The sequence below is a fragment of the Xiphophorus maculatus genome, chromosome 12, assembly GCF_002775205.1.
Source record: "Xiphophorus maculatus strain JP 163 A chromosome 12, X_maculatus-5.0-male, whole genome shotgun sequence".
Taxonomy (NCBI): Eukaryota; Metazoa; Chordata; class Actinopteri; order Cyprinodontiformes; family Poeciliidae; genus Xiphophorus; species Xiphophorus maculatus.
Window position 1 is genome coordinate 11,072,332 of NC_036454.1, and position 13,529 is coordinate 11,085,860.

The following is a 13,529-nucleotide window of genomic DNA, read 5'->3' on the forward strand; positions in this document are numbered from 1 at the left end:
AGGTGAAAAAGCTTTAGTCGTTGACAGACAATAGGTGAGTTATGACAGTCTACCAAGAGGAGACTTGTAATTATTCACCTTAAGTTACTGAAATAACAGCTCACTACTGTCTTGTAGTAGAGGTGCAATAATATGTCCACTATAATAATAATATCTGGGCCTTTCTATAATATCAATAATATATCTCAGAAAATCCGTAGCTGTGCTCCTGGCAATGTAGAGTAAACAATAGTGGTTCCAGAAGGAGGCCAGGGTACCCAGAGAGAACCCACAACTACAGCAAAAGACCTTGTCAAGATTTTGGATGAAGCTGGTAAGAAAGTGTCATTACCCAGAGTGAAACAAGTTTTCTACCAACATGGACTGAAAGGCCGCTCACTGTGGAGGAAGCCATTTCTTCATAAACAACATTAAAAATAAGATTACGGTTTGTAAACACAGAAAGACAATGATTACTTTAGACCTACATTCACACAGCAGGTATTGATGCTCGATTCCAATTTTTTGCTGAAATCTGATTTTTTTTTTGTTGGCATGTGTGAACAATTTACGACCCCAAAGCAATCGCATGCACAGAAAACACAACACTGCTAAAGGAAATAATAATGGACGGATCCATTCATGGATCCATCATACGACTAACATCCAGTTGTTGATCACATATGACTCGTGTTTCCATTGCAGTTTTGCAAAATACGTAACTTCGATTCAGCTGAACAACCATCTCATCTTAGCACAAAAAAGTTTGATCAAAAAACGTGTTTTTGAAATTAACATGTTTCCTTTAAGCAAATTTATTTTTGTAATTCCAATTTGGTCAAGGGAAAGGCACCTATTGACACAGGCAGAGTTTCAATTGAATATTGCACAAAATTAGCACAATACCAACAAAGTTTTGGGCACATTTGTAATGGAAACACAGCTACTGACTTCTTTCATTATTGTAATTTTCAGACATTGTTTTCATCCTGATTTCGGTGCAGAATTATGACACATGTTTCACATCAATAACATAAAAGTTGGATAAAATGCGACACGGCCGCTTTGATTGCATACGCTTTGAAAACAAACGGATGAATATCCGAATTAGCATCACATACGAAAGTGGTACAGATCAGATCAGAACTGAAGTGGGCCGTCACAGGTGAAAAAGTTGCATATATGTCGCATATCATGTGCAAAAAAAGGGGATTTTGGTTCCATTTGCCAGCTGTGTGAACAGTAACCTAAATGATGGAGACAGATCTTGTGTTTCGATGAAACTAAGATTGAAATGTTTGGCCATAATGACCATCATTAGAAAAAAAGGGGGGAAAAGCTGTAAGCCTGAGAACGTCGTCCTAACTGTGATATATGAGGCGTTGCGTGGGTGTTTTACTGCAGGAGATAATGGTGCACTCCATAAAATAGATTATTCTTATAGAGAAGGAATATTAAGCAGATATATCGAAGCAGCATCTCTGTACATCAGCCAGAAAGTTAAAGCAAAGATCAGATCGGTCTTCCAAACAGACCCTGCTTATTAAAATGCAGCTTAAACACTCACAAGTTAAAGCTGCAGATTGTTTACAAACTATAAGCGCACACTTAGTTTAAAAAGCTGTCAAATCTGGTGTAATAAAACTTTCAAATGCAGAAATTTAAATTAGTAAGAACTTGGGCTGTTTTCATTAGTAATCAATTTAATTGTTACACTGCTGTACAAATATGACATTTTTCTATATTAAGGCAGTGAAAGAAGTGACAAAAACACAACTTTTATAAATTAATTCATCTCCTTTCTCCCCTTGTCATCATTGCAGCAAATTTAAGATAATGTGAGGAAGATGCTCTCTTTTGTGTGTTTCTGTTACATGATCGTCATGAGTCTTTCAGAGAGAAATGCAATTAATGCCCTGCTAGAGAAACCATGTGTGCCTGGTTGGGAGCTAAATCAATTTAGTCGACGCCTTCCTGTAAAGCTGCCTGCAGCAGGAAGGAAGAGGCAGCAGAACCGGGCCAAAAGGCGACGGAGGGAGGTCAAGCTTCTTCACACATCACACTGATTGTTTAATGAGCAGCCGGGAAATGTTAACATCCTGCAGGGCATAAGAGGGGAGGCAGCCTTTCCAATTAAGCTGATTCCTGTTATTCACGTAAGCTGGAGAAGAAGCAACCTGAAAACACAAACTGTCGCTGTAAAACCGACAGTTTTTATTTAAATATATATACTTTTTAAACATTTGTTAAAACTGTCACCATGTTGTGACAGTTTGTTGTGAGACAGATAATCTGTGAAAACAATGTATCTCATCCAATGCTCTGAGTGGAAAAACAACCAATCAGAATCAATAGGAGGGTCTTAGTGATGTCAATCATCCTCATGTACTTCCTACTCAATGTGCTAATAGTGGAAAAAGAACTTACCGTTCCAGGAAGACTGTTTATGAAAGTTATGTTATTGCAGTATTATAGTATTATCAAGTAAAAACACAGAAAAAATAATTAAATTGGGTATAAAATAATGAATTAAAATGAGGGAAAATCTCAATTTATAGAGAACAAGGATGTGTGAAAACCAAAGTAGGTAGATTAGAGAGAAAACATTGCAGATGTATTTAAATATTTAAATGGGAAATAATAAAATGTTTACAATTAATTAAGAAAACACTAAAGCTAAAGTCTTACCCAGAAAACACAGAAAAATATAAATATGAAACAAAATCTAGAATAGTAGAAATCAATATTCTTAGAGCATGACAGCTTTTACAATTATTATAAACCACCTGAATAGCAAAAAATGATATAAATATATTATGTAAAAGTTACAGAAATCAAAGTAAACTATTAAATAGTTTTAATCCATATTCAGCTTTTCAGAGGAGGTTTAGTTTTTTACGGAGTCACTCTGACTAAAACTTCTGGTATTTTTCTGGGTCAACGTTTTAAAAACACAGTTTGATCCTTGTTTTAATAAAATATGAAAGTCAAGTACTTCGGATCAGACTCTTTTCAGTTGGATCAGTGAAGTCCCATCAGAGCGTATTTGGTACCTCATTAAAGATGCTGTGTGAGCCCAAAGTGAAACATAAAATTTACTTGTAAAACACAAACCAAGACAAGAAAGTTTAAGCTAAATAAAATCTCTGGTTACGAAAATGTTATATTGGTGTAGCTGTATCTCTCATTACAGCTACACATAAATAAATGCTTTGAAGAGCATTGAATGACTTATTTTTATAAAGATATTTAATGTGAATTGGTGCAATAATAATAAACTGCATTAAATTGAAGAGGCTTAAAAAACAGTGATGTTTCACCTGCAGATTTATTTCATAAAGTGTCTTTTTTTGTGCATCGTTTCTGCTGAATATCTTATAAACATTTTATAATGTGACAATTATTTCTTTAAAGACAGAATCATCACTGCATTTAGCTGCTGTCTGATCAGAATAAAACCAGTCCTACACAATAAAAACCCGGTTTTTATTGAGAGAGACATATTATTCTCGTAACTGAAGATTTTATCTCTAAAGAGACTTTTTAACTAACTGGATTTTTTGACAAAACCTCAGATCTAATCATGTTGTTTTAATTTTATCTCCTCTCTGCCATGTTATCTCCTACACACACACACACACTTTACTGCAACCCCAATGTAAATGTATGTTATCACAAACACGCAGCATCGTTTGGAGGTCAGAGTAGGAGAACATCGTGTTATTCTGGATGTGTTGTTTCCCTGGTTTTCTTTTATTTATCCCCTCGCACACATCAGCATGTCTTCCTCACAGTGAGGAAGGATCAGAAACAGCTACCAGAGAGAAAGAGTCAGTAGGACAAAGTAAAGGTCAGCTCCATCTGCAGCTCAAACAGGAACAACCTGATGGATCACAAACCCTTACAGATAACGAGTTAACGAGTTCAGCTGGGACTGATGGCTCTGATTTCTGTCTCTACATGAATGAGTCTGAACTTAGTGTCTATAAAAAAGTATTTATTTTGTTTACAGTGTTTATCGATTTTGCAACTCAATCAAACTTTGGATTTTTTTGACCAAAAAAATTCTACAAAATTAAATCCAGTTAAGTAGTTTAACGCAGTTACATTTACTTTAGTAAAATTTTTTGGGGAAAAAATTACTTTATGAGTATTTCTACTACACTTTTCTTGCTGCTTTTTTTTTTAGTAATTTTATTATGATGTATTGCTACTCTTACTTGGGTAAAATTTCTGAATTATCCACCCACTGAATGAAGAACAAACATGTTTTAACCAAAAATTCACCAGACTGTAAAAACGTCTCTGATTTACAGTGAAATACCAGCATTTGTGGTTTTACCGTATAAATACGAATTGCACCGTATAAATATGTATTTTACTATATAAATAAGGATTTTACCATGTTAATATGGATTTTACCAAATTTATACTTTAAGATTCTGGCAACCACAGCTGCCAGTATTTGACCGTAAATTAGATACTTTTTTTTCTTTCTTTTTTTTTTTTTACAGTACAGATACAGACACACATCTACAGTTTTATTAGTTTAATATTGAAAAAAACTAATTTGGAAAAACATTTATTTTGCCTAATTTTGTTATTTATATGAATTATTTTCATTTTGGTCTTTAAAATACCAACATTTCCACATACAGTACGTGTTGGTCTCTTTAATTACGTAATTTTTAAATATTAATTTTTTTTTATACTTTTACTTGAGTAATTTTTTGGATGGTGAGTTTTTACTTTTAATTGGGCAAAAATAAATTGAAGTAGTGCTACTCCTACTTGAGTACAATTTGTGGGTACTCTGCACAAAACTATAAAGCATAAAATAACTAATCGCATAAATATTCGCCCCCTTCAAGTCAGAGTTTAGTAGATGCTCCTTTGGCTGTAATCACAGCTCGGAGTCTCTGTGGATAAGTCTCAGTCAGTTTGTTGGGGATCTGCTGTGGCTTTGACTAGGCCAGAACATTAATGTTGTTGTTTTCAAACTATTTCTGTGCAGCTCAAGCTGGATGCTGCAGAAAGCATCCAGCTCAGGATTTGCTGCATATGCTATCCTTTAATGATTTAAGTAAGAGTTTGAATGCCAAGACCAAGAGGCCAAAACGAGCCTCCATTCATTATCTGTAGGTTTTCTTACTTTCATAGATATATTTAAGTTAAATCAGAGCTGTAAAGCTGCTTGTCCACTCCATATCCCCTTCATTAAACTGTCTGCGTCTCCTCACATCTTGTAGATGGCCTTTTGGTGGGTCTTAAATGCCACCTTGATATTTTACCGTTTCTAGCATGAATTGAAGTTTGTTTCAGGTCCCTCTTGAAAATGAGATCTAGATCTCAACGGGATTTACCTGATTAAATAAAGGAATATTATTAAAAATAAAGGAATATTAATATCACTCACAGCAAACATGAAGAGAGACTAAACCAGAACTTTTTGCCCTAAATCCAAAACGTTATGTGTAAATGAAAAGTTACATTTCCCATCTCCCTAAACACGTCATTCAAAGTGCAGACCTAAATCTAATTCAGAACTAGAAATACATATTTCATCCAATCTGTCTGATTGTGAGCCAGTTTGCAAAAAAGATTTGGGAATTTCCGTCTCTTTGTGTTTAAAATAAGCAGAAACATAAATGATTTTCATTTGAAACTGCAAATGATTGCTCTCCAAAGATTCACATACAAATTTATGCTCCATTTTCAGATTTGTGAGAGTGAAAACATTTGAAATGCATAATTTATCTTCTCCTTCACAATCATACGCTACTTTGTGTCGGTCCGTCATATAAAATGCCAACAAAATACATTAAAGTTTGTGGTTGAAATGTTTTCTGCATTTTTATTATTCCAGAAATTACCTTCCACCTTCTAGAGTTATGCTACTTCAATATGAGACCAAGATCTGACATCAAAGTATTTTCCACCGATTTTCTTTTTTTAGCTTACATATCTCTGCTTAATGCAATCCAGAGCAACTCTGTGTTTAGACAGTGAGATTAAAGTAAAAAATGTGATTTTAATGAGCATCAGAAAGACAAATGAACCACTGAAGTTGCAGCTTGGGGATACTGTATTATTTTCCAAGCTCAAGGCTGCATCACAATGCAGATGGATAATGAAATATACTGAAACTTTACCTTTAAAATGCTAAATCAAACTAAAAAGCTTATTGTGTGTATTTCTGTGCAACTGCTCTCCTAATTCTGCATCTACATTCTTCCCTCTCAGAGCGGGGAGTCACACGTTTCCCTTTTGATGAATGCTTGTGAGTCCATTCACATCGGCTGGAAGCTCGTCACCATGAAGGCAGATGAGGACCCACTAAAGTAATGTAAATCCCCGTCTGCCGCTGGCGGAGATTCCCCAAAGGAAAGCTTCACGGCTGGAATATGCCGTCACTCCTGTGCCTTCAGACAGAGAAGAAGCTGAGGAATAACACAGACACACAAAAGCCGCAGCTCGGGAGTAACTCACCCCTCAGGATTTCATGTTTCTATGGAGAAGTATGCCTATTTTTAGAAGCGATATAAATAGATCTTCCTGTAGCTCCAATGCTCAAAATCCAGTCCCCAGAAGCGATTATTCTGTACCATTTGTTTTTTTTCTCTCTCTGACCCTAATGTTGCTTTTCAAAGCTGCACAGCAAAAGTTTGATCCCTCTCTCTTGTGTGACTGACAGTAAGAACGCCGAGCACTTTACTGAGAAAGTGGAAAGTAAAGTGCAATTTGTCTCAGAGACATTATAACTGAGCTGTGTGATCTGAGACCACACTGACACCGAGGAAAACATTTCTCCACCCAGAACTCCTAAAACGACTGCTTCATTAACCAAAATAAACCCACTAATCAGCAAACTAACAAGGGGACACAATCAGTTTATTGAGTAGTTGGGGGGCAGACGGCTAACTTTGTAGCTGTGGAAACCGTTGCTAGGTAACCTGAGGCAAACAGGGACAAAGATCTGATTGTGATGGAAAGCAAGGTGGAGGAAATCAGAGGAGTGGAAGAAAGTAGCAGGTTACGATACAGAGTTTGAACTTTATCACAGTATTTGTGGTAAAAAAAACAAACTATTATTTGTTTTTTAGGTTGTTTTGCAGGATGGTGACAGCATTCATAGCGACTCAAACCCTCGGAAAAACTTCCTCATTTGCTTAAAAATAGTGTGATTTATATCATTAAGCTGCACAGAGTAACTACATTTAATATTTTCTAATTTACTGATATTTATAGAGGCTCTCGTCTAATAAAAAGTGGAGAAAACAGCAAAAGTAAAATGTGTGATCATGTCAGTTTCCTTTGTTAACATCAATAATTGAACATATAAAGGCAACGATAAATCAAAATTCTTATCATGGTGATAAACCTGTCATAATAAATGATAAGAATATGATAGATGCCAACTTCTAGAAGAAGTTCAGACAAACAGTGGATCCAAAATGAAGTGAAGATCAGTGAGAAGGAAAAATTGGTTCTCTAATAATTTTCTTTGTTTGTTAAAAGAAAATTATTAGTTTTATTCTCAAACCTGGGATTAAACGAGAGGAAAGATGCAAAATTTACAGAATTATAAATCAAAATGATTTATAATTGTTGAAACATTAATTGAAGAAGTGTAGTTTTTTTGAATGTGACAAAAGTAAAGCATGAAAATAAATGTTATTAATTTTGATCCAGTCGAAACTGTGACTCACGTATAAAATATTTTTGAAAATAATGCACAATCTGGGTTTTTCCCTTCAAAATTAGGTGTTTTTGTGACAAAAACATTTAAAAAATATGATGAACTTTATATCCACAGGTCTGAAGTTGTCAGAAAGATTTAATGCAATAAGAGTGAAAAAAATATAAATATTGAAATGTTATAAGTTTTTTAAGATGCACCAATTTGGAATCTAAAACTTTCAGTTTATTTAAAGATGCACATTTGTTGTTGTAGATCATCAAAATCAAAAGCAGTTTGTTTCAGGAGTAGAGAAAAGAAAGGGTTGCCTTTAAAATTACAGCGCAGATGTTTTCTGTATTTTACATTTCAAATCTGGCTGATCGAACATTTCACCTGTTGAGATTGGAGGCCTTTTTTGTTTCTGTTTTGTTTTTTGAATGTCAGATTTCCCTCTCAGGCACAAAAAAAAAAAAGCTAAAAGTTGATGATCATAAAAATAGAAGAAGCACAGCAGCGTCCATGTGTGCTGAACTGTTCCCAGCCTGTTGGAAAAACGTGACACCAGTACATTATGAGAAATCACGAGTGGGGAGAGAGAGACAGTTCTTCCTCTCGATGGACGACCGCGCTCCCCTCACATTCCTCCCATTTGGTTTCCACGTCTTCTCCTCCGCTGCTGTGAAATCTGACTGACAGCAAACAGGGACAAAGAGGACATCCCATTAATATGCTAATCTGTGTGGGGATGTCTTCAACACACGGAGCAGAGTCAGGAATACATGTGTGTCATCCGTGCAGCAAGCTGTGTGAAATCAAAGCTCACGGAGGAGGAGGAGGAGGAAGAGGAGGAGGAGGAGGAGGAGGAGGAGGAGGGAGGTGAACGGTGGAGAAAGGGAGCCGAGGCGACATGAATAAAAACTAAAGCGGAAGGCTTTTGCAGAGGGAATCCCCTCTGCATCACAGAAATCACAAACTGCATCTACTGTATTTGTTAAAGCGTCAATATCTTTCCGTCTTCAATATCGACCTTTATCAACTCAGTAAAAACTACAAGTTAAATGTTCCTGCTTTTAAAAACTGAGGAATTATCGAGTTTTAAAATATGTGTAGTCAGTATGAATAGGTTTGAATTACATTTTTTCTCTCTGTTTTTTGTTATTCTTCTGTTTTCTGATGTTTTAATGTTTTGGTCATTCTTGAAATGGAGAATTTCTTCTCAATCAACTTAAATAAATGTTAAATAAAAATATATGAATGTAATTTTTATCAAAAAAGAATGCTTTTACATATTTGGTTAGACTGCCACTATGTCGTGACAGTATAATGAGACAGATAATCTGTGATAAAACTCGAGCTCTCCTGTCACAGCTCGGTCTGAACCAACCAATCAAAGCTACTCTTGCTAATGCTAAAGCTAGTTAGCATTGCCACCAAGGAGAGCAAATAGACGGTTTTCCTGTTACAGTAAGTTGTTTCTCCACCATTAGAGCATTTAGCAGCGCGTATTTGAGCATGACTGACAGCGCTAAGACCCGCCTCCTGGCTCTGATTGGTTGGTTTTTACTGGGAGCGGTGTATTTCTTCAGACTCAGGGAGGAGGTGGAATATCTTTTCACAGATTATCTGTCTCATATTAAGAGACAGACAGATATTGGCAGACAGATATGTAATAATTTGTTTTTTTAAACAGAAATTGCGTACTGGAGCTTTAAGCAGGATCTTGTCTGACAGATCATGGACTGCATGTTCTTGCCATGTGCAGCCTTCTGTGCTGGGATAAATCGTCCATGCAACCTGCTTTTGTTTAGATGCTTCAGGGCTTGATTGACAAGAGGAGAAAGAGATGAACGACAAACTACTGCATCTGTCCTGCTCACTCCCAGTGTGAATCCACTGTGCGCTCTGACACCATTCATTCACAAGCCGCTTGTTTTGCAGCTGATAAGACAGCAGGCGGTTTGAAAAGCCTCTGAAAGACGCCTCCACCGTCTCCTCAGCCTCACAGACCCGAGGGACAAGCTAGAACCGCCCACCCTTTCCTTTCCTTCTGCTGTGTCAGTGTAGACCCCCACAAACACACACACACTAACACACACTCTGCCACAGAGCCAGAAAGACAAAGATAGACAGCCAGAGAGAGTGTTTCATCCCTTTCCCCTTATCTCTCTGGCCAAAATCCCCTGCCTCCAGAAAGCAATTTAAAGGCCAGAGAAAGACAGACAGAAGTGAGACAGCAAACCAGAGAGATGCAGGAAGGAAGGCTCCCGATAAAGCTGCAGGTTCATTAATTAAAAATGCAGTTTAACATAAAGAAACCTCCTTAAATAAGATTTCAAGACATTATATGAATGGTGATAATAGTAATATTAGTCAAAACAGTAGCGTCTTGCAAAAATATTTAGACCCATTAAACTTTTTCGCTTTTTTTTATATCACATGATTTTTGGTGATTGTAATGCACAAAGTTGCGCAAAACTATGAAGTCTAAAGGAAAGTCAAATATGAATTTCACATTATGAGTAAAAATGTGAAAACTGTGGCAGGCGTTTGAACTGAGCCAAGTTCATGAGTTCATTCTCTTCGTGAATCTTTGCAGATCAAGAGAAAGTCTTCATAAAGGCAGAGTGTCTTCAGATTTACTGTATAACACCTGCTGCTTCCCTGATCTGAAAAAACCCTGCCACGCCCAGTCACCGTTACCTAGCAACCCCTGCCACGCCCAGCCACCGTTACCTAGCAACCCCTGCCACGCCCAGCCCCCGTTACCTAGCAACCCAAGCGGAAGTGTTTAAATCTGCAAACCTTGTGGGACAGTTTTTCAAAAGACTTGTGATAGAATGCTCTACCAAGTATATATTAAATATTTATAATTTTCTCAAAATTTCTGTTCATTGATCATCTAAAATAATAAAATACGGTTGTGTTTGGAACCCTACAAATTCTTAAAAAGGGTTCAAGATCCTGAAAAAGTACTTCTGATTTCCAACAGAGAAAACCTTCAGCTGAATCAAAGATAAACTGTCTGAGTGACCTAATTTTTGTCGAAACTTCCTTAAATCATTATGTACGACACAGAACTGCACCTCTGACGATAAGGGGAATATACAATAGTAGCCAATTAAAAAGTGGAACCCCCCCATCCCGAACGCTCCTCTTCCCATCCCAGGGCATAATTAATCTTAAATTGAATGCCTGTGTTTAATTAAACAGTGAGGCGTCTTAAATGGCTGAGCTGTGACTTTGCTTTATCGGTCACTCTGTTAGATGACAGACCCATCTCATTACCCGACTCTCTGTTGGGAGACTGTCTGCTTCCCTTATCTGAAAAGCAGTAGCTCCATCAGGTTAACTAATGCACGCTTAAAGCACTTATGGTGCTCTTTAGGAAATAATTTATTCGACCAGCTTCCATCGTCTCAGGAGCGTTTACTGCTAAGGAAAACATCTGGAGTGGAATGACAGAAACGCAGCTTTATCAGAAAAATGTTTATTAAAATATGTATAAAACTAAAATCTTGTTTTGCTGCTGCTTGGTGTCGGTTGGGGATTTTCAGCAGAAACATTTTGATGTTTTAGGAAAGTCTGGGATTACATTGACATGCAATCTGCTGGGATTCTGTAATCTGCTCTTAATCCAAACACCACAGGTGCGTGTAGAGCAATGTTTTACAGCCAACATTTTAAAAATTCTTCTAAAGGATGAATAAAACATAATACAAATAAAAAATTAAAGGTATTTCTGCAGTTAGCTACAAAAATGAAGTGAGCACATAGCTTAGCTTAGCATAGGAAGCAGACAGGGCCAAGTACTCTCCAGAGATGAAGAAAACTCGAGCAGCACTTTAGAGCTCACTAATTAACTTTTGACATTTTTTAATTGTTGAATGAAACTATCCAATGGTGACCAAAGGTTTCCTCTGAGCTTGTTGCTAAGAAACTGCTAAGTGGGAAACACATAGCGCTCACAAAGCATTGAAGAGTCCTTTTTAAACTTAGAATACGATGCAGTTCTTTTCTGCAAATTAAATTCATATTAGTAAATTTACAGACGCTGGTTAATTATTTTTGTCTCCTTGAATTGAGCTGGTTATTAAGTTAACATAGTTTCCAGTCTGTATGCATGCTAGCTAAGTTAGTTAGCTAAACTGAATTTATGGCAGAATTATTTTTTTTCTTCACTTCTCTTTTCTATTTTGTAATATATATATATTGACAGTAGGTGAGCTTTACATTATGTCACCCGAAACAACCAGATGGATGAAGGAAGCAAGTAAGTAAGGGATTAAGTAAAAAAAATAAGGAAGTACACAGGAAGGACGGCAAGAAGGAAGGAAGGAAACCAGGGAAGGACACAAGAAAGGACACAAGGAAGAGATGGGGGAAAGTCAGACAGAGGTTTCTTCACAGCCTCTGTAATGCTGGCAGCTACAGGGGATTATCATCATCATCTACAACAATTTGGGATTAAATTAAAATAAAATTGGATTTAACTGAATTGAAAGACAGAGGAATGAAGCCACAAGGAGAAAATAGAAAGAAAGAGATATATAAAGAGAGAAAGGAAGGAAAGAAGAAGAAAAGATTGGTTAATTTGTCAAATGCTTTGGAATAGAAAAACCATTCCACTTGGTATAATTATTGTATTTTTTGTATATATACTGCTCAAAAAAATAAAGGGAACACTTTAAGTGTTAAACACCCGTTTAAGTGTTCCCTTTATTTTTTTGAGCATATATATATATATGTATATATATATATAGTATATATATACATATATATATATATATAGTATATATATACATATATATATATATATATATATATATATATATATATATATATATATATATATATATAGTATATATAAGTACATATATATATATATAAACAGTAATTATATTGAAACCATTGAAATGTGACTGAAATGTAATATTCCTTGTTTTAGTCTGACTTGTGAAGACCTGCAAAACATTACTTCCTGTGTTAGCTAACAAAAAAAAAACACAACAAAGTTCAGGAACTTAAATATTTCCGGAACTGTTCCTAACTTCAGATAAAGGTGAGGGACATACGGCAGCTGAATATCCCAGTGAAACAAACCTCAGAAATGCGTCTGCTGAGAACGGCCCGTTTCTCGTTACGTCATGTGGCCTCTGACTGATCTACGATAAGTGGTGACTCAGACATGTGCCAGATGTGACTGTCCAAAGGATTAAAGGTTTATGAGGATTAAAACTGTCCATCCAAAGCCATCCAACCTCCTGCCCTCCAGCACAACGAAGACCAACCATTTAAGACAAGTCAAACGTCCCCTCCTGGCCTAAGGAGAGGTGAACCCCACGTAATGGTGGTGTTTGTTCGTTTTGGCCCGGGGCATTCAAGGAGACGGAGTTTAATAACCAGATTTGTGATTTTATTTCTCAGAAACCAAGCTCAGTGTTGAAATCCAGATTATTTGATTGAATAACTGTGATACAGCCGGTGAAATCAAACCAAAACAAATTTAATCTCATTATATTTCTGTTGATGTAACATCCCAGCTGCAGTTTAACCATGTCTTCAGTTTTTTATTTTATTTAAAGGGTATGTTGTCTAACCTGGGAAAATTATGTAGCTTCACTTAATGGCTTTATCTCATTTGAGTGGTAATAAACTGGATCTGGAATTACAAAATAAAAAAGTTGGCTTATTATTTCCATTTAAAGATAAAAAGAAATCTCCAAGGTCAGAGGTAAATGTAGTTTCCAATATATATAAAAGTGGTAAAACGGTGACATCTAGTGGCTGTTTTAGAAAACTGCACTTTAAAAAAAAATAGGCTCAGTTCATTTTCAGTCACAGCTGTAAGAAAGTAATTGTAAGGAAATAA